The sequence below is a fragment of the Balaenoptera borealis genome (genome assembly GCF_965194805.1).
Source record: "Balaenoptera borealis genome assembly, chromosome: 18".
NCBI classification, from domain to species: domain Eukaryota; kingdom Metazoa; phylum Chordata; class Mammalia; order Artiodactyla; family Balaenopteridae; genus Balaenoptera; species Balaenoptera borealis.
In genome coordinates, this window is record NC_138877.1 from 58,145,521 (window position 1) to 58,167,406 (window position 21,886).

Genomic DNA, 21,886 nt, shown 5'->3' on the forward strand with positions numbered 1-21,886 from the left:
ATGGGCTTATGGAGGAAGCATTGAACTTGTAGGAATGCCAGTACACTGAAAGGAAGAACTGGAATCAGAAACTGGGGCATTCTAAGCAAGAGTCTCTCGGTGCAAATGTCAGGCACCCAAAATCAGCCCATGTTTACCAATTTCTGAGGACCCTCAGAGATAAACTGGAAAATCTCTCTTGCAAGTTCAAATACCAAGGTATAGGATGAAGATGAAAATTTGGGGCAGATGTTTGTCAACCAAAGTGACAACTCTTTACTGTTTGCACCTGTTGGATGTCATATGGAAGAGGGATGAATTAAGGGCTTCAGAAAGTGGGAGTGGTCCTGGCTGACAGGCCATTGTCACCCACAAGTAGGCCCTCCATATCTGTGGGTTCTGCATCCTCGAATTTAATCAACTATGAATTGAAAATATTTGGGAGAAACATTCTAGAAAGTTCCAAAAAGTAAAACTTGAGGTTAGTGGCACAATTACCGAAATTTGATGGGGTCTGTAAATAAGAATGCATAATGGATGATCAAATCTAATTTCCTCATCTTGATGTATTTTAATTACATAAAGTACTCCTTATTTGTAGAAAATACACAGTAAAGAGCTAGGACTTAATGTTAGTGACTTTTTAAAGAATTGCTCAAGAAAAAAAGCTTTTTTTCTACAATTTTTTCAGCATTTTTATATGTTGGTAATTATTTTGAAATAAACACAAAAATGTTGTGACTCTGTTTTAGTTTTTATTTTTTCAAAGATGTAAGTCTATATGAGTTTGCTTGTCTTTCTTTTGTAAGTACCACTATGTGTGCATCCTGTAAGAATTCCTTCTTACACGTGCAGTTCAGAAATGCCATTCAAATAGTTCTACAGCTATGTCTTTTTTCCATAATTTTGCCTGGGTCACTGTGTGGCATTGTCAAAAAGGAAAACTCAGGCCTTTATCTAAGTTTTCTTGTATTTTCTATTTTCTTTTTTCCCATATAAATTATAACATGCATCTATTACATATCCCGTATCTCTTTTCCACATCTCTGCTAATACTAGTGTTTATGATTTTTCCTTAATCTGTCACTTTACACACACTATAACACACGTTCATCATATATAGCATAAATGCATAATAAAGCAATATTTTAAAAAGAATGATGCATTCTGTTTGAGAGGCTAATATTTTGTAGACATTTAGCTCTTTCTTGCTGTCATGTATGTATATCTCTTTTTTATAACATCTTTATTAAAGTATAATTGCTTTACAATGGTGTGTTAGTTTCTGCTTTATAACAAAGTGAATCAGTTATACATATACATATGTCCCCATATCTCTTCCCTCTTGTGTCTCCCTCCCTCCCACGCTCCCTATCCCACCCCTCTAGGTGGTCACAAAGCACCGAGCTGATCTCCCTGTGCTTTGCGGCTGCTTCCCACTAGCTATCTATTTTACGTTTGGTAGTGTATATATGTCCATGCCACTCTCTCACTTCATCCCAGATTACTCTTCCCCCTCCCCATGTCCTCAAGTACATTTTCTATGTCTGCATCTTTATTCCTGTCTTGCCACCAGGTTCTTCAGACAATTTTTTTTTTTGATTCCACATATATGTGTTAGCATACGGTATTTGTTTTTCTCTTTCTGACTTACTTCACTCTGTATGACAGACTCTAGGTCCATCCACCTCATTACAAATAACTCAAGTTCATTTCTTTTTATGGCTGAGTAATATTCCCTTGTATATATGTGCCACATCTTCTTTATCCATTCATCCGATGATGGACATTTAGGTTGCTTCCATGTCCTGGCTATTGTAAATAGAGCTGCAATGAATATTTTGGTACATGCCTCTTTTTGAATTATGGTTTTCTCAGGGTATATGCCCAGTAGTGGGATTGCTGGGTCATATGGTGGTTCTATTTTTAGTTTTCTAAGGAACCTCCATACTGTTCTCCATAGTGGCTGTATCAAATTACATTCCCACCAGCAGTGCAAGAGGGTTCCCTTTTCTCCACAACCTCTCCAGCATTTGTTGTTTGTAGATTTTCTCAATTTTCATATTTAGCTGAGATGTATTGACTTGTTGAAAACATTTTTTTTCTTGTGTCAATTATCCTCCCTTTCTACATCTCCACTGTTGCTGTTCCAAGCACATAATTTCTTTCTCATTGACATAGCCCACTATTTTTCTCCTTCTGTCCAAGAGTTCTCCACACATGGATTGAACTTGTAGGAAGAGAAAGTCATGTTATATGGTTATATGGCATTGATCTTAAAATAAATTTCTACTCTTTTCATGACATTTTCTCTAACCTCACTTTGCAGTGCCCTCATGCTAACTTCATACACTCTTTTTCTTCTCACAGTCCTTAAACAGGCTAAGTTCCCTGGAACGAAGGATTTTGCATATTTTCTATAGTTTTATAAAACAGAAAACAGCAAACTTTAAGACACCATTATTTACAAAACAAACTATTCTTTATTAGAGTAGAGATCTGACTTTTCTAAATATTTTACTCACCCTGAAACAAAACAACACCTACACCTATTACCTGATAACTTCTTTTTTTGGTTAAAATAAAATCTCAGTGTCCCTGAGATTAAAGCTTTTACTGACCACTACAAATATTCATCTTTGAGTAAATAGTTACTATGTATGAAATATTTTCCCCCTAGATGGTTAGATTTACTGACCCTGGATGATGGATGAACATTTATGTACTGCCTTGATTGACCAGTGATTTTTCCCAGACTGAAGTTAAATAACCTTGGCTTCTTCCCCTGATGCCAACCACCAATGTCATTAGGAATGTGAATGATTTGGTAGTTTATGATGTCTACACAACGTTTCTTCTTTTATGGCTCAACATTCTATAACTGTAATTTATTGTTTGTATTTAAATTTCACCACGCTTCTAGATAACTTTTATAAATTATCAGTGAGTTAGTTTTCCAGCAGTTATTCTTTGAGGAGTCTCTCCTGCTCTGTACTTGATTGTCATGTAAGCACTCCACACTGAAAGACCTGTGTATGCTTCGGAATGGTTAAAAAAAAATCTTCTTGTACTGAATTTCTCCTGACAGTTCAGGGGCTTCTCAAGTGATAACTAATCTGTCCTCTAGCACATGAAGATTATTATAAGACTTACTAATGCTTCAATATACAATAAGATGATGAGCCACTTCATCTTTACAGTCTTCTGCATTGTAACTCGCTTGTTCAAAAAATCATGTTCCATTCTCATAAAATATTTTCAAACTTTGTTTTTTTCTGAATCATATTTCTTTTCATCTTTTTTATCAATAAATAAACTTTATTGATAATTATGTCCACATTTCCCATAGGAAAAACACGTTTTAACATTTTTATATCTAACTTTTTTGTCTCTCTAATAAAATATGTTATATTTTTTATTGGCCTCAAAAATTTCTGAACTTGTATTTTGAATTCACAATACTATTTAAAATCATTTTAAGTTGTTTTTCAAAAATCATTTTTATAAAACCACATTTTAATCTTCTAATTACAAATTTTAAGTGAAATATTGTTCCATGTTTACTAAATTGTACTCTTGAAGATCCAATAATACATCATAATTATTGTGATTTTTCCTCACATTTAAAAATTAAATCACTGAATATTTCAAAATTAAGTAATCTAAGTAAATGTATATATCATAACCAAACATCGGATTTTTCTGTAAACTGTTTTCTTGGTTTTACAGAAGCATACAGTAAACTTAGAATATGTGGATAAGCAAATTTATTTCCAAAATATGTTTCCAAATCTCACAGGAAGAACAATTTACCAAAAACTAATTTTAGAGATGATATCTGAAATTTCTTTCTTTGCTTTTTGTCTTTATTTGCTCTAGAGAATGAAGATTTGGAGTGAATTTGTGGGTGATGACAAAGAGCATGGATGCTCTACCATGAACACAGGGGTGTAGTAGTGAATAAATAAATTAAAACTTGAAGTAAGCAATGCAATACTAATAAACTCATGACTGATAATAATGCTATAATATAAAATTGGCAACTACTTACTCCCATTGATATTTGTAATCAATCATAATTTAGCAGATGTTATTTGGTCCAGGAAGAATCCTTTTGAGATCTTCTAGTTTTACAAGAAAGGCAAGTGACTACACTTTTAATAATAACAATTATGATGATGATGTGATAAGTTTTATTTAGCACTTACTATGTGCCAGTCATAATTCTAAGCATTTACCATGAATTAGAACATCTAGTCTTCACAATATCCTTTGAGTTTGGATATTACCCTCTTTTTAGAAATGAAGAAACTGAGGTGTACAATTTAGTTAACTTGTCAGATCAAACTTTGAGGAACTGGCAGATCCTGATTCACACACAGGCCATCTTATTCTACTGGCAGTCTTCCATGTGTCTTAAAAAGCTCTCTTAGTATTCACTTGGAATGTGTTGGGAAATACCATCTCATGTGGCAGTCTTTTGAGCCCAGCTTGTTCAACATAAAAATGAGCCTTGGGTCTGGAGCTTCCTTACCAAGAGATAAAGAGCCAACACAGCCTATGTCAGGCTATTGTCTTGTGTGGGGATATCTTTCTGTTTCAAGCTCACTGTATGCTCCTTTGTTCTGCTTAAGGTTATATGTCAATGGCCCTCAGGCAAGTCCCCGGATTTTGGTATTTCAGACTCCTACTGCAGCTGGAGAGGGATGTATGCAGGCAAATAAGCAATTGCCCTGTGCCAGCTGCCAGGAGAGACCCTCTGGCCATGGGAGACCGATGCCCACTATCGAAGCTGATCTTGCTATGTCTCTACTCTATGTGAGCAAAGCATGGTTCCATCCAGTGCTTGACTGTGTTGTGTTTACCTCGGTGACTCCTATACCAAGATGCAATGGGCAGAAGTTTTTGGAGTCCACCCCTGGGATTAGTAAATGTGCACAGGGTTTTGCTTCCCTAAGGTTAGTGACTGGTGCATGGTACTCTGTTCGACAGAATGCACGGCTGACCTTTGGGAAGAGGTAAGTAGTTCTGTATAATGATCTTAAAGACTCCTGGAAGCAAAGATGTCTAAAATTTGAATGCTTCCATTTGGATGTTCAACATTAATAATAGCACATCTGCACCAAGCTTGTCACAAGTCAGGTACACTAAAATAGAACAATACGCTGAAGAAGAATTTACCTTGAAGGTTAAGGAAGTCTTGTCTGGTAATTCAGTGTGAATTTTAGGGCACAAACACATTAGTATAGCTCTAATTCTCCAAAAGTATGAGACGATTCAATGAAAGTTTGAAGTTTTTACTTTTAAACAAATGGCTGAAATTGTGAATGCAAATTACAGAGTCTACTGCTACACTTTTAAACATGAAACATATTTGATTGAACTTGACATTACCTGAGAAGAGTCTCCCTCTCCAAAGAACTGTTGTGACTTATGCAGGAAAATGTAATGACAATGGGACTAGAAAAGAAGCTTAGAAGAATACAATAGGTGATCCCAGGCCAGTTTTGTTGTGAAACACTGTGAGCCAACACAATAATCATGGTGTCCCTGAAACCATGCCTCTTGTAGGAGTAATTAGAGCCTCTGATTCTATTTTCATGAAACACTTGAATTCATAATGGATCCCACTGGAATAAGTAAGCAACTGGAACTTAGAGAACACTCTTATCCATAATGAGCATGTAATACAAATGAGCTATAAACCTCTGTCTTTTTAATCCACTGAGATTTTAGTCTTTACTTAGAGCATTGAGCTTCTGGGTCAATTAATTTTGCATGAACTGCAGGCATCACAAACTCAGCATGACCCAAACTAACCCTACTTCCCCCCTGTTTGTGCTATTTCAAAGAATTTTACCACCATCGAGTTGGTTGAGCAATTCAGAAACCTAAACATCATTCTTGACTCTCCATTTACCCACTCTAATTATTCACTAAATTCTATGATACTAATATTTTCACTTCTTTCTATCTCCACTGACATTACACAGTTTTTGTCATTGTTTTGTTGTTGTTTTTTACACACAACTCCACCTTTTTCTCCAAATTACAGGAAGAATAGTCTTCGGTAGCACAAGTTCATTCGGGTCAATTTCCTGATATAAATTTCAATGACTCCACATTATTCTCTTATTTTATTTTACACAGTGTAAAAGGCCTGTCAAGGTGTCTCTTTTTTCAACATCACTCTTCCCCTTTCCCCACTGCTTACGCACACTCTATACGTTAGCCACACGGATCAGCTTGTCTCCTTAAGCACTCATCAATCTGTCTTTCTCAATCCCAAACCGTTCAGTCTCACATAGACTAGACCTCCATCCCAGGGCCTTTGAAGCCCACAGTCTTATCTTCTGCATGTTGTTATTTTTCTTTATTGTAACTGTCTAATGTAGTTTAAATCTCTGAAAATCATCTTTATCTGCTTGTCTAGTTCGTCATTTTGGCCTGAACATTAAACACAGAGGCAGACTTTGGATAACAACATGTTTTATGGTAAATAAACCAGCTAACTTTAATTACTGAGCCAAATCTAATGAGTTCTATTCGAATTTTGATTATCTACCTTGCAATGTGCAAAATGGTAGTTTTTGTGTGGTTTACTTTCAAGAGCCATCACTGTATCTTTCTGGCTCTATAGTGTGAGAATTCTTGCTGATGTGTTTTTCTTTGGCGCCTGGGTTTGCTAAGTAGCATCAAGCATTGTTTCTGCTTTTATGGGAATGAGAGGGGAACGTTAGACATCCTCTGAAATAAGTTGTTACTTTCTGATCAGAATACATGTTGGAATTATGTTCCCTGGTTTTTTATTGTCCTGGTATTTCAATGTATGCCTCCTGGGAACAACAGCTAATGACCAATACTGTTTAAGAACTCAATGCCTTGTATTCCATGCACTCTGTTTGAATTTAACTAAGATACATGCAGTCTTTATTAAAAGACAAAACATAACCTGATTTCCCAAATATGGTGCATTTTATTACCATATTTTATTTTATTACCAAAGTTCAGAAGGTTTAGACAAATATTGCTAATCTTATTACTTTGCTTCTGATTATTACTGTATCTAACATTAAATTACTGATTTAAACTCATTTTTCAGGGGAAAAATCATCTGATTTCTGCAAAATATATTGTGCATGAGGTAAAGAAAAACATTGATTTATGTATTAAAGACACATGTCTTCTGTATTTAAATATAGGACAGACATTTAGCTACTTTTCTAACATTTTAATCAAGCCCACAGAGATTGAGTAATGGAAACACAAAATAAATGTTATCTTACTGAAATTAAGTCTATTTTAAAGGGGCTATAAAATTATAAATTTGACTCCGTTGCTTTCAGGAATTATTTTCAGAATTAAAAACAAACAAACAAACAAACTTCCTTGAGTTAAAGGACCCAGAAGGATTTGATCTCTCTGACTTGAGATCATCTCTTTCTCGTTTTAAGTCCCCGGCTGGTACGCTTTGAATAGGATGGTCTCCACTAAGCCGGTGCTTACTTTCAGCTACCCTGCTTCCACAGTGGGCAGAAAACGCTTGATCCATGCTGGCCCTCCTATTAGTAGGATCATCTTGCAGGGAAAATGCAGTAAGCCTCACTTCAAATCATGTTTTAAGATGCTTGTCATGTCACCCCAGCCCTCCATCTAATAAACACCTCGTTGCTTCGAGCTTAGCTTATGTGCACAGGCATTTCTTCCGGGCTTTGTTTTGTTCCGTTATAAAGAGATTGCAAAAATCACCACTCTCTTTTTCATTCAGCTGGAAAAAGAAATTCTTAGTAAGGTCACTTCTATTAAATTAAAAGAAGAAGAAAATAAAAACTTCAATCTTCTATTTGTCTTGCCTCCACACTTTCTCTTTGCGTGGTCTCAAGGCATTGTGTTATAAACACCAAAGGCAATGGATATAAGAAACATGAGTGTCGTGACTAGGAATGCGGAAGTAAAATCAAAGTTCAAAGAAATCGATTCATATATATTATTAATTTAATGCTGCACTGGTAATAAAAATAAGATATGAAGCATAAGAATACAGGAAAGTGAATAAGAATAGTGATTTCTAAATAACATAAAAATCAAGAGGACAGCAGTGACTTTTATACATTTTTTTTACCATTTCTATGTAAACACAAAGCTCTTTAAACTCTGCTTTATGTAACTGCATATGTGCTTCTGAAAGACAAACATGGCTGTTATACACAAGTGGAATAACTGTATCATTTTAGATGACCGAACGAGTGACTGACAAAAATAAGCTATTTTCTATTTTAAAAATTAATTCATTGTGTCTGATTTTTATAACATTTTGATAAGTGATGCAGATAGGATGAAATATATGAGTTACCAGGTAAAATACAGGATATTCAGTCAAATTTGAATTTCAAATAAACAAAAAATATTATTTTTATTGAGGTAAAGTTCACAGAACACAAAATTAACCATTTTAAAATGTACTTTTCTATGACATTTAGTACATTATGATGTTCTGCAACTACCACCTAAATCAAGTTCTAAACATTTTCATCACTTTACAAGATAATCTCATGCCTATTAAGCAACCCCTTCCCACTCCTCCCTCCTCCCAGACCCTGGCAACCATCAATTTGCCTTCCATCTGGATAGATGTATTGATATCTATTCTTGGTATGTCATATAAATGGAATTACATAACCTGAAATCTTTTGTGTTTGGATCTTTTCACTTAACATAATGTGATTCATCCACTATGTAGCATGTATCTGTACTTTATGTCTTATCGTGGCTAAAAAATATTCTATTGTTTAAATATACCATAATTTGTTTATTCACACATCCACTGATGAAAATTTGTACCATTTCCACCTTTTGGCAGTTGTGAATAGTTTTGCTGTGAACATGCGTGCACATGCACTTAATTGAGTACTTAATTTCAGTTGTTGTTGGTATTATACCTAAGAGCGGAATTATAGGGTCAAATGTTCATTCTATGTTTAATTTTTTGATTAAGTGCAAAACTGTTTTCCACAAGAGTTGTGCCATTTTACATTCCCACAAACATTATGTGTGTGTTCAGATTCCTCCACGTCTTTGCCAACACTTGATATTTTTCTTTTTGTTGTGGTTTTTGTTTAATATAGCCATCCTAATGGGTGTGAAGCTGTAACTCATTGTGGTTGTGATCTGTATTTCCCTAATGATTAATGATGTTGAGCATCTTTTCATACTCTTGTTTTCTATTTGTATTTGTATATCTTCTTTGGAGAAATGTCATTTAAGTCTTTGCTCATTTTTTAATTGAATTACTTGTCTTTTTGTTGCTGAATTTTAATTGATCTCTACAGATTCTGGATATTAGACCCTCATCAGACATATGACCTGCAAATATTTTCTCCTATTCTGTAGGTTATTTTGCACTTCCGTGATAATGTCCTTTGATGTTCACAAGTTTTTTAATTTTGATGACGTCTAATTTATTTTTTCTTCTGTTGCTTATGGTTTTAGTGTCATTATCTAAGAAATCATTGCAAAATTCAATTTCATGAAGATTTGTTCCCATGTCTTTTTCTAAGAAGTTTATATTTTAGCCCCTATATTTAGATGGATGATCCCTTTTGAGTTGTTTCTATCTATGTATCATACAAACTAGGGAGAGATCCAACTTCATTCTTTTGCATGTGGATATCCAGTTGTTCCAGCACCAATTGCTGAAAGGACTATTTGCTGCATTGAAGTATCTTTACACCCTTATCAAAAATCAGTTGACCATAGATATTTTGGTATATTTCTGGACTCTCCATTTTGTTCCGTTGGTTAATGTCTATCATATGTCGTTACTACCATGGTGATGCACCCCCCTCACCCCACCCCCTCCCCAACTTGGTCTGCAGCAGCAAGAGTCAGCCCTTTTAGGACCAAGCAGATGACTCCAATCTCTGGAGCCAAGGAGGTGTTGACCTCCCCTACCGGGTCCAATCTCCTGGGACCTTAGTGGCAGTAGTAGTCCTACTGGCCTCTGAGCCACCCTCAAAGTCATTTTTCTCTTTTCTTGAAGGAGATAACATGTTTGCAGCCAAACAAACATGTCTATTGGCCCAGCAGGCAGTAAGAACTTCCCTTACAGGTGAATATTAAGGACTCTGGGAAGATTAATTTGAAGGAAGGAATTTAGGCACTAACTCAAAAATCTAGGCCAGAGTTGGCTCGGTCTGGTCTAAGGAGTAGCAATAGGAATGCAGAGATTTTGGAAATATAACATCATAAAATCATAAAATGAGTAGGAATTGCAGAATTATTAAAGGAAAAATTCTTTTTCCATTATACAACAAATAACTATTGCCCAAATGCTTTCTACTGTTATGTCTAACAAATTACTCAATAAATGCTAATTCTATAATTGTCCACAGTCAAGCTGGATTTTTGAAAAATCTGCACATTCACACAGAACTCAGACTAGGCGAAATGTACATAATTATTATCTTTTGACCTCATTTTTTCCCTTAAGTCATCAACTTATTTTGGTAAACTGGCTTTTATATCTACCTATATAATTACCTTTATCAATATGATGATATTTTGCTTTAACTCCTCTTTTTTTTTAATATGATTTAAGAAACAAATGAATAAAACATGATTATAACCTTATGTTATTGGGCACATAAGATATAAAACTATGATTTGTGGTAATAACATAAAGGGATGCTATAAGTTTAAGGGTTAATTTTAACCCCCAGGTAAATTACTGAATTCATTTTCTAACAAAAAAATGATGTGATACAGTTAAAATATTCTACCAGAGAAATATAAAGTGAATATCCACAGATAATCAGAATGCACAAAAAACTTCATAGGCCAATTAAAAGATAAACTAGCACTGAATAGAGTTATAGTTTTAAAAATAATTCATGTTTTTATTTATATGATTTTTTTCTTTGAAATGTATGCACTCTGGGAAGGGAAGAGTGTTATACAAACAAATTCAAAATCTTAAGTCATTTCATAGTTTTAGGGGTGCTTTTTTTTCCCCAAAACACACTCATAAAAATGATAGGAACTCATTGATTGCCGAAAGCAAAAGCTAAATTATATGATAATTTCACTAAACTGTCATGTTCAGAGAGTATTATATTATTATTAAGACATTAGATTTTCATTAAAGGTTAAGAAATTGAATGTTTTAGAAAGAGGCTTGCGTTAAGTAAATTATGCAAATTAATAGGTAAATTTGCTTGCATTGAAGAAATATGCTAATTTTTAACCTTCCGACTTAGTCTTAGGAAATTGCTAAATGCTGAAAATGTCTAAACATTTCAATTTGAGTGCATTATTAAAAATGTAATGATAGATTTTCTTACTCAGTTTGTACTTAACAACTGAAAGGGTTATTTTAAGTTAACTGTAAGTAAGCTCCCTAAAGCTTTCTTTGATAAGCAATCCCTCTGTAGTTACTACTTTATTAAAGCCAAATAAAAAATCACACTGATACTTGAAGCACTTTCATATGTTAATATTTTATATATTACCCATGGAAGCTGGAACTCTACATTCACTCTTCTACTTTTCTCTCATTTTGATTGCTTATTATATCTAGAAAGCATATGTCTTTCTAGATATGATACAGAATCATTTATATTTTAACTTATCAGATGGTTTATTATCTCCATTAAATTGTGACATTTTCAACACAGGCTAGAAGCTCACAGGGAAGGAATTACCAGGGGTAACATCTAACCCCAGAAACATGTTGTCAGATGTGTTAGTATGAAACTGCCTTCTGAATTGTTAATTATAACTTTTTACAGCAAATAACACATTATTTCGATTCTTGAAGATATTTATTTATAAATAAGCTATGTAAAAATATTCTATCAAAGCAACTAAACCATAATAAATTCCATTATATATTTTACAAAGTATAATTTATCAAAACATTTATATTCTTGACATAACCAATAAGAACTTTTATGATTTTTAAAAGAAAAGATCAAAGTGTATATTTGCATAGATTAATTTCAGGGCCGAGTTGTTATATATTTTCCAGACAGAAAAAAATAATGATATATAACTAAAGTAAAACACATTAAAGTATTCAAACTTGCATGGCATTAATGACAAAAACGCATTAAAATTAATTGAATATTTTCAACCTATAATTTTTCTATATTATTTCATTTGTTGATAAATTTTAATCATCATGGATACGTTATTGAATACAATGGGAAAGTTCTTTTATGATTAATTGACTTATATTTTACTATTTACATTCAGTTCGTGGTATGTTAATTCCTTTAAGGGGGAACTGTAATTCCCTGAGTTAATAATCAGTCAGATAATTCAGACCTTCCATTTCAGAATAGTAGACTCTCTTTTTAACCTGAGAATATATTAAAATCAAAATAGGGGAGTATAAAATAGTATAAATTAGTAATAATAAAAAGTATAGGAGGAGAGAGAAAATTGTCTAAAAATTCTTCTTAAAGTAGAAAATAGAAAAAATAATATAATACGGAAAGGGGGAACAAAGAAAAACTTTCCAGTGGACAAACACAAATATAACATTAGGTAATCAAGTTCAACATCAACAGTGATATGCTGATATCATGTACCCTTCATATAATGTGATGAGAATGGCATTTTATCTCTGAGGTCTTCCTCTAAAAACCATACCCCAGCCTAATCATATGAAGGCCATCAGTCAAATCCCAATTGAGGGACATTCTACAAATACCTGACAAGTATCCCTCAAAACTGTTAATATTATCAAAAACAAGGAAAGTTTGAGAAACTATCACAACCAAGAGAGGCTAAGAAGATATGACAACAAAATGTAATGTGGTATCCTGTATTAGATCCTAGAAGAGAAAAAAAAAAGGATACTAGGTACAACTAAAAAAATAATAATCATGTTTCAAGATTGGTCCATTAATTGTACAAATATACCATAATAAGGTAAGATGTTAGTAAGAGGCGAAACTGAGGGTGTGCTATCTGGGAACTCTCTGTACTACCTTGTATTTTTTGTAAATCTGAAATTAGTGTAAGGAGTAAATTTTATTTAAAAAAATTATTTGTAAAACACGAGTCACATAGACACAACCAACTTGACAATAGAGTTTCCATCAATCACACTAAGTGTTAGAAATTAGAAGAAAATTTTAGAAGGACATTATTTTCAACTTATAAAGGAATATACCAATAAGTCATCCCTATCTTATATTTTTGTACCCCTATTCACCCTTAAGATGAATTTATATTAGGATACATTCTAGCCACATAATGGAGAAAAACTGGGACAGAATTTTTCTGAAAAATCAAAAGACTATTTAGAAATGTATTCTAACCAAGGATTGCAGTGAAAGGAAGTCCCAGAATGATACTTTTGCAGCAAACCCATAAATTAGCCTTAACTGGTTGAACAAGAGGATAGGAGGGCTTTGAAAAGGGTAATCACCAAATAAGAGATTTACATGCAATAGACAGTATCACTCAAAAACGGATACATCCAAAGACCTGGAGACTGCATATTTGTCAATAAAATCAAATTAAATTTTGTAAAATTAAATACTAGGAACTAAAAAAATATTAGTACCCAAATTTATGGTCTCATGATCAAAACTGAATTATGTCACTATTTTCAATATTGATGAGTTATTGTTATTAACACTTTTTCTGTTAGTAAATGGTTATGGAATTGGGCATTGGGAGATGGAATTGTATTATTTATATTCTACTTTCTGTAGTAAAACATATTCACAAAAATAACATAAGCCACATTTATTTTCATATATTGGCATCAACCTTCATGCAAAACAGTAGTGAGTACTGTGACAATACTATAAAAGCATAACAAAAAATTACAAAACCCCAAACCATATAATCTTTCACATATTTATATAATTTTCTATTTATAGTTATAATTTTGATTAACTGCATAGCACACACGGTTGAGGATTCCTAAAATAATCATTTTTTCTGAAATATTTTAATTTGAAGGTGAAGATACATATGCACAAATCTGTAGGGGAAATCTTAAAATTCATTTTGTATCACCATTTTATTATAAAGAAATCCGTACCTCAATTCCTATAATATTTGCTTTTCTGTACTATATTCCCAACATACTTTCTTAGTAGGCTAAACTTTTCTGTATATAAAGATAAAGGGGCCGTGTTCTGATTTTATTTTATATCTCAGGTTTTAAAAATGATGCCATCAATGCATAGGGAATAAAACCCAAAACAAATCTTGCTATGTATTAGCAATCATTTCTAGGTATACAGGATCTGGCAGGGTCAAAAAGCTGGCAGTGGATTTATGGGGAGAATCATAGCAATGGATAAAAACTAGTTATGAGACTGTGGTCACATCATTCTTCCAGAGATTTCCAGTGTGTAGGATTAAATTCAAAATACATGTTTATGAGTGAGCACCTGTGCCAGAGTCTGTAACTGTTAATGGTATAGATACAAAAAGATGCTCAGACCCTTTCTTCAAAATCAGATGGTTTAATAGAGGAGATAGATACGTAAAATATTCTTATAGTCCACTGTGGTGGGTGCAACTGTTATATAGATTTTAGCTGGGGTCGATGACAATTGAGATTTAGATATGATTTAAATTAACCCTATTCATGTTCTGCTCAAAGTTTCTCCAAATGCCCAAGTTCTCAGGTTCTCATGATCATCTCTGGCTCCTGCTTTCTCCCCTGGCTGAATGTATATCCACCAAATCCACAACTTTGTCTTTTATTTCTGATCTGGCAGAGAGTAACAGTTGAATCTCAGCCCCTTTTATATAAGTAACAGACAAATCTCCCCCAAATAAAGACACCAACGAAGACAAAATCAATTACCATCCCCTGCATCCTTAAGTTTATTTTTGGGGTGAGACACAGGGGTATTAGACAGCCACAGAGCAAATTATTTAATTTTGAATTTTAGATATCCCAGTTCTCAAAAGTACTATAGCCAGCTTGCCATGGTGCTGAGCCAATCCACTACTCTGCTTTTTTCTCTTCTCAAAGTTACTTCTAAATTCCTCTTCCCTTCTAAGGCACTATTGCCTGTTTCCTCAGAGTATTACTTCATATCCATGATCCTTTTATTTCGATTGATTTATAAAAATATTTTCTTAAATAAATATTCCTTCCTTATAAGAATTTCTCTTAAAAGCATTACAGAAATTTTTCATATATCTTCAATTTACTATAAATTAATGCATAATACATTCATACATAAACACAAATTTTAATGATAAAACAGTAATATTAGCATATATAACACTATTAAAAATATGCCAGACCTAGGGGCAAGATAGAAATAAAGACACAGACCTACTAGAGAATGGACTTGAGGATATGGGGAGGGGGAAGGGTAAGCTGGGACAAAGGAGAGAGTGGCATGGACATATATACACTACCAAATGTAAAATAGATAGCTAGTGGGAAGCAGCCACATAGCACAGGGAGATCAGCTTGGTGCTTTGTTACCACCTTGATGGGTGGGATAGGGAGGGTGGGAGGGAGGGAGACGTAAGAGGGAAGAGATATGGGGACATATGTATATGTATAACTGATTCACTTTGTTATAAAGCAGAAACTAACACACCATTGTAAAGTAATTATACTCCAATAAAGATGTTTAAAAAATAAACAAATAAATAAATAAATAGGCTTAAAATTTTTTTTAAATAAATAAAGCTTTCAGCCTGCACACACACACACACACACACACACACACACCCCAAAAAAATGCCAGACAATTATAGAAGCACATCAAATGAATTATATATATACCAGGATATAGATATTGCTATGATATTTCCACTTTATACATGTTATTCTTAATCCATTAAAATTAGAGAATTTTGCAAATGCTACTCCAGCTCAGCAAAACTTTAAGGAGTTAAGGAGCATGGGGTTCTTCTAAATGTGGCACATACAGCTTTAATTTTGAAATATATTGGTGGTGGTCAAAGTTACAGAGTGAAGGTAGAACTTTGTGAAGGAAAAAGGAATTTTAAGTACAAAGACAATGAAATATGAAAAAACATGGTTAGTATGGTGAGGCATAAGGATCTCAAAGTGCTACACTGTTACTCGCAGTGGTAAATGGGTATCAGGTGGTGAGGAGTATAGTTCAGAAAAACAGTCAAAGCCCAGAGCACAATAGACTTAGAAGGTAACTGATGATATTGAAATCTATCTTGTAAACTTCTCAGGCTAAGCAAGGGATTAGAATAGAATATAGAGTATAGAATATAAAATATTCTTATGAAACAAAACTACTACTTAAGTGTAGAAAAATTTAGTAGGAAAGCAAGACTGCATTTAAACAATACCATGAAAGAAGAATATGAGAGACTATTATAATAGTTTAAGTGAATGATGGCAAAGTCCAGAACATGGGTAACAATGATGTTGGAGACTGGTAGATTCAGAGATTTAATTTGTCTTTTGTCTGCTAACAATCAATTCAGCCTATACTAAAAGCAATACCTTCACTATTATAGGGAAAACAAAACAAAAAAGCAGAACAAAACAAAGCAGCAAAACTACTTTTCAGTGGCCGCTGACAAAGGAAAATGTAGGAAAGTCAATAGCAGAGCATGGTAACCAACTTGTAAGCTGTTACTTTAGTCCATGTGAGACATAATGGTGCCTGGGAATACAGTGGTAGCTGAGGAAATGATGGGAAATGTATAGTGTTTGATTATATTTTAAAGCTAGAGCCAAAAGGAAGATCGGTTGCAAGTGAGTTATTAAAAACAAGAGTTAAGACTGCCAAGCTTTTAGAACAAAGGAACTGAGTAATATACAGGGATGAGAGAAACAGCCAAAGGGAGCAAGCGTCGTTGTGAGTTTGGATTGGAAACAAGATCAGTTTGGGACATAAGTTTGAGACACATTTGATAATTAAGAGAAGATTTCAAGAATACAGTTTTAGGTAGGAGGCTGCAGTTCAGCTGAAGGAGTTGCTGGATGGATACAAACTTTGTTATATAATATAATTAAAGCCATATGACTATAATTTAATATAGAGTTAAAGCCAAATGACTGGAAGATAGAAATGGTATGGTAGCTGGGGATGAATGTTGGTCAGTAAGAGTTTCTGTGTGTGTTTGCATACATACACGTTGATGGAAATCATTGAAAAGAGAAGGAAAGTGATAATGTAAATGATATTAAAGTATGTATTTTCCACAGAACTAATGTCCTAAATAGTGATTATTTACTTATCAAGTCCATATATACATATAAATGTTCTATGTTATCAGTGGTATTGCAATGCATAAATATTTACATTATTTTCTAAGTTAAAGGAATTCCACATTCCAAAATAGCATGTAGAAGGATATTTGAACCATTTTACATTTTATTATTGGATATTGCAGGTGTTAATTTGGATTTTGAAATATTGAATATACAGAAATTTCGTATTTTATTTCTGTGGAAATCAGACTTGCAAGTAATACAATGGCCTAAATGGCTTCATTTAAACCATGAAAATGTTAAAATACTTGTTTGTGGTTTCAGAGAATGTTGTTATTGACAAACGAGAATGTGAAATTCATGTTTACAATACTTTTGTGCAAAGTTCTTTGCACTTAGTTTTTCTCATCTGTAATTGTTGTTTCTCAGACAAGAATTTGAATCAGACTTATACATAATCAGCAAACAAATTTTTAATTGGCTCAAATTTTCAATAAAATCTGAGTCCATATTCTGCATAGTTTCTTGAACAGCTCTAGCAATATTTTTTCATAGACTTTTTTGTAATACCACATGTCATAAACTTTTAAGTTTCAAATAAGAAATGTATTTAATAAAATTGAAATGCCACTAACAGAAGCCTATATTCATATTCATATAGAAATTCTTTCAGAATTTGTGTGGTTGACATTTAGAACACTAATATGTTGAATTGCCATGTAATTGTTATTTTTCTAGAGCAGTGATTCATCTCTAGGGTATCATTGCCCCCCACAGAAGCACAGATGCCACTTGATGTGTCATAAACTTGTATAGAGTCAAAATAAAATTAAAAACCCTGTAAATAATGACTATGAACTAGACATATTAATAGAGGAGACTTTCAAATTTAATTTGGGCATAAATCAAACTACATATAATATTATCTGAAATACTAACTCAACAAGCAAATTCCAGCACTATTAGTGATGCTATGTATATTTTAAAGATTAGCATATCTATATTATTTTAGGGGAAAGTTAATTTGAAAGATTGAGAAAGTTATTGAGAATTGTATAGACTGTGCTTTTTGTATAACAGTTTCCTCAATCCAGCTCATTTTAGCTAAAATCTGACAGTTTTTCTTAATAGTTTGAACTAGTTCAAAGAACCAGTAAATATTGATGAAAGGTTGAAATATAGAAGGGCGGAGATTTAGGAATAATGTTTTAGAAACTGATGTGATGTGGACAGATTGTCCAGCCTGGGCTCAAACAGAGCGCACATCTGAATGTCACAGTTTCTCATGGTGAGTTTTGATTAATTAATCTTAATTTAGGGTTTAGAGGTCTCTGAATACTTAATACTGTACCTGATTCAGGAGTGCTGAAACCTAATAAACTATCATCAACCAGGATGTGATTTGATAGGTATTTTGAGGCCTGTCATTCATTTTCAATTTGTGCTCACCTTACAAATGCAATAGAGATACGGCAAGTGTTAACATTACTCCTAAACAGGATTGAGATAAAAGAGTCGATTTAGTACTTGGCTGATGAAAGAGTTAATGAAAATGATTTTGAATGATACAAATTAAACACAGTACTGAATAATTTATTTTTATTTTAATTAATCCTTATTTTTAATCCAGTCTAGTTTATAAAATTAAATACTTACATAATACTTAGCAAGTGTCGTGCATTATTCTAAGTATGTCATATATTATATTTTCTAATTTAATGAGAAATATGAGCTGCACAATAGGTACCTTTACTATCCTGAGTTTACAGACGAAGAAAATGGAAAAGAGATGTTATATAAACTGTTATGCCACACAGATAGGAAGTGGTGAGGCTGAAGTTCAACTCCAAGCAGTCTGTTTCTAGAACATCATGATGTGAATGTGAATGTGCACACACACACACACACGTTTTATATATAACATGTAGCAACCGTTTGAGTTAATTTTCTTCCCTTTCCTAACCTGTCAGTGCTTAGTTCAAAATTAATTTCTTTCACAGAAATAATTTTCAGTACTCGCCACCATTTAAAACACTCTGAAGCACTGTGCATTTGATGTTTTGTACTTTATGATTTATTTGGATGAAGTATATGTAAGTATACACAATAAGGTTTCAACCAGTGCTTTATACCTACAGAAGAATGGGACTATACACTTTCTTTTTCTAGAGCATTTAAAATAAACTGTAAAATCAACTCGTATTTTCATACAGAAGAATCTCAATATTTTATATAGAGCTGTATGAATGTATTTTAGAGCTTTATTAATTTTGCTCAGTGATTTGCTTTTATTTTTGCATACTTCATCAAAATCAAAATTGTTTTCTAACACAGAGTTTCTTAGACTTGTATTATGACCTTTTTAAAATTACAGTACTTTGCAGGATATGCACTGCAGCTATAAATTAAATATATATTTGGATTAAAATAAATAATAAGATATCACAAAGTTAATTATTATAAGAATTGGTAAATGTATTTAAATATGTATTTTTTTATTTTATACTTGAGAAAAATCTTACAACCAAATTCTTTTAATTTATTAAAGTAAAATCATCACAATAAAGCTCAATACTTTAATATTTTATCATAAAATATGACATATATAGACCAATATTTTTCATGGAAACAATTTTTGTTCATTATCACTGATCTACTTAATATTCTAAAGGATGAGAAGGTGCAAGTATCATCATATCAGTTGTAGCATAAATTATTTTCCAAAGCTCAGCTGTCATCCCAGCATAAAATAAAAAGCCAATTTAAACATGCACCTTGAGGTCATTTCCTCTTTTGCATGAATTGTGTACTTTTAATTTTTATGTTCCAAGAAATTTCATCATGAGCAATTATCTCCAACATTGTTTTAGAAATAAAAGATGCACATTTTTAATGTACAAGCTAACACATTTTTATGTATGAGTAAAGAATTAATACTTTTCTTGAATTCAGGTACACTTTATCCATTGATCCATGGAGAAAAACTATGAAATAAATAAATGTTTTGATATGAGGGGTAATTTAGAGAGAGCTTTTATTGGAAGGGTAAAAAAAAGTATATATCCCTGATTTAAAAGTAGAGATGGAATTATGAAATCCTAATTTGGAAGAATTATATAGGTCACCAGAAAACAATTTAAAACAGAAGTAGAATTATGGAACATTTTGCATTTACTTGTTCATTACATTGAGGTAATCCAGAGCAAACACCTAATTAGTAAGACTCTAAGTCACATCCACAGCTTTCCTGGTTGCCATGGTAATGGTGATCTATCCTATATTAATGGCATTATAATGAACATCAAAATGAAGTAAATTATAATTAAAATGAAGATTAATTAGTTATCTTGATCTTGGGGGATAGTCTGGGGATGCCCTTGAAAGGGTTTATGATAAAGAACAAAAATGAGGTCATGATGTAAGACATGCAGGTAATGTTTACAAGTTTAACGTGTGATTGCATGCTCAAGAGAGGCTGAGGCTTATGGTAACACATGAATTTGTTTCTACTTCTGACTTTGTTTGAAGACACTGTAGAGCCATGTTTACTGGCAGCACCTTGGATTTGATTTTTACTTTGATGCCATTTCTTAGTTTGAAAGTCTTTTGCTACAAGGAAATGAAGATTAAAACTAGGTTATATTTTTAAAACCAGCAATCCTTGCTTTTGTATTTTCTCTAACATTTTTTTTCAGAAACTGAACTAATACCTCTTCAGTTATTCTTTCTCATATTTTATCATTGGTAGCTAGAAGCCAGTGGATAATTTTTACACCCAGCCTGAAATCTTCCATGCTAGGGATAAGAGTTCATGAGATCCTCTTTCTACTTTTTATGTTACTACAGCAGCAACAGTACTGCCAAATTTCTACTACTACATAAATACGTTCTTGTTTTCTCCAGACCACAGAAACAACCACCTCATTCTTCTTCAAGCTCTCAGCAATAGCCTTAGTGAGACCTCCAATTTCCATAACACTCTCTTCCAGACTCTTTTAATTTCTTCCTGCCACCATTACAAAACAATGCTACATGTTTTAAGTGTTTCTATACCACCACAATTCCATTATTAAACTATGCTCCAATTATTTATTGTGGCATAACAAACTAACCTCAAATTTAATGGTTTAAAAATTTATTGTTGACACCTGATTTTATATGTCAGGAATTTGGGAAAAGCTTAGTTGGGCAAATATTTTGATCCACACGGTATCAATTGAGTCACTTGGTAATATTCAGGCAATGACCATGCTGATATAGAGGGTTAAATACTGCTTAATTTCCCTGTCTTGTTCCTGGGTTGTGATGACTGATAAAGCCAGGAGTTGGTAGCACTGGTATATCTCAATGTGGCCTTTCCACATAAAAAGCTTGGGCTTCCAAGGCAAGTTTGGGGTGGTGGTGGGGGGACATCCAGTGTGGGAGTTAGTCAGAGGGTCACCACTACAGCATGAAATGTACCAAAAGGGCAGAGAGGGAGAAAAATTCAAATACCTGGTTTCACCCTCCTCCCCATTTTGATTTTTTCTGTTTTCTTTGGTCCAACCTAAGAAGAAGCCACACAGCAAGAAGGCAAGTTAATGTAGTCTACATGGGGAAAAAGGGCAAAGAGTTGATGTAGAGGGTCAAACAGAAAAAAATTAGAACAATCCCCCAGTTTTGCTCTTCAGCAACTATTCATTCACTTTCTTTACTTTAAGAAAATCTATTTCA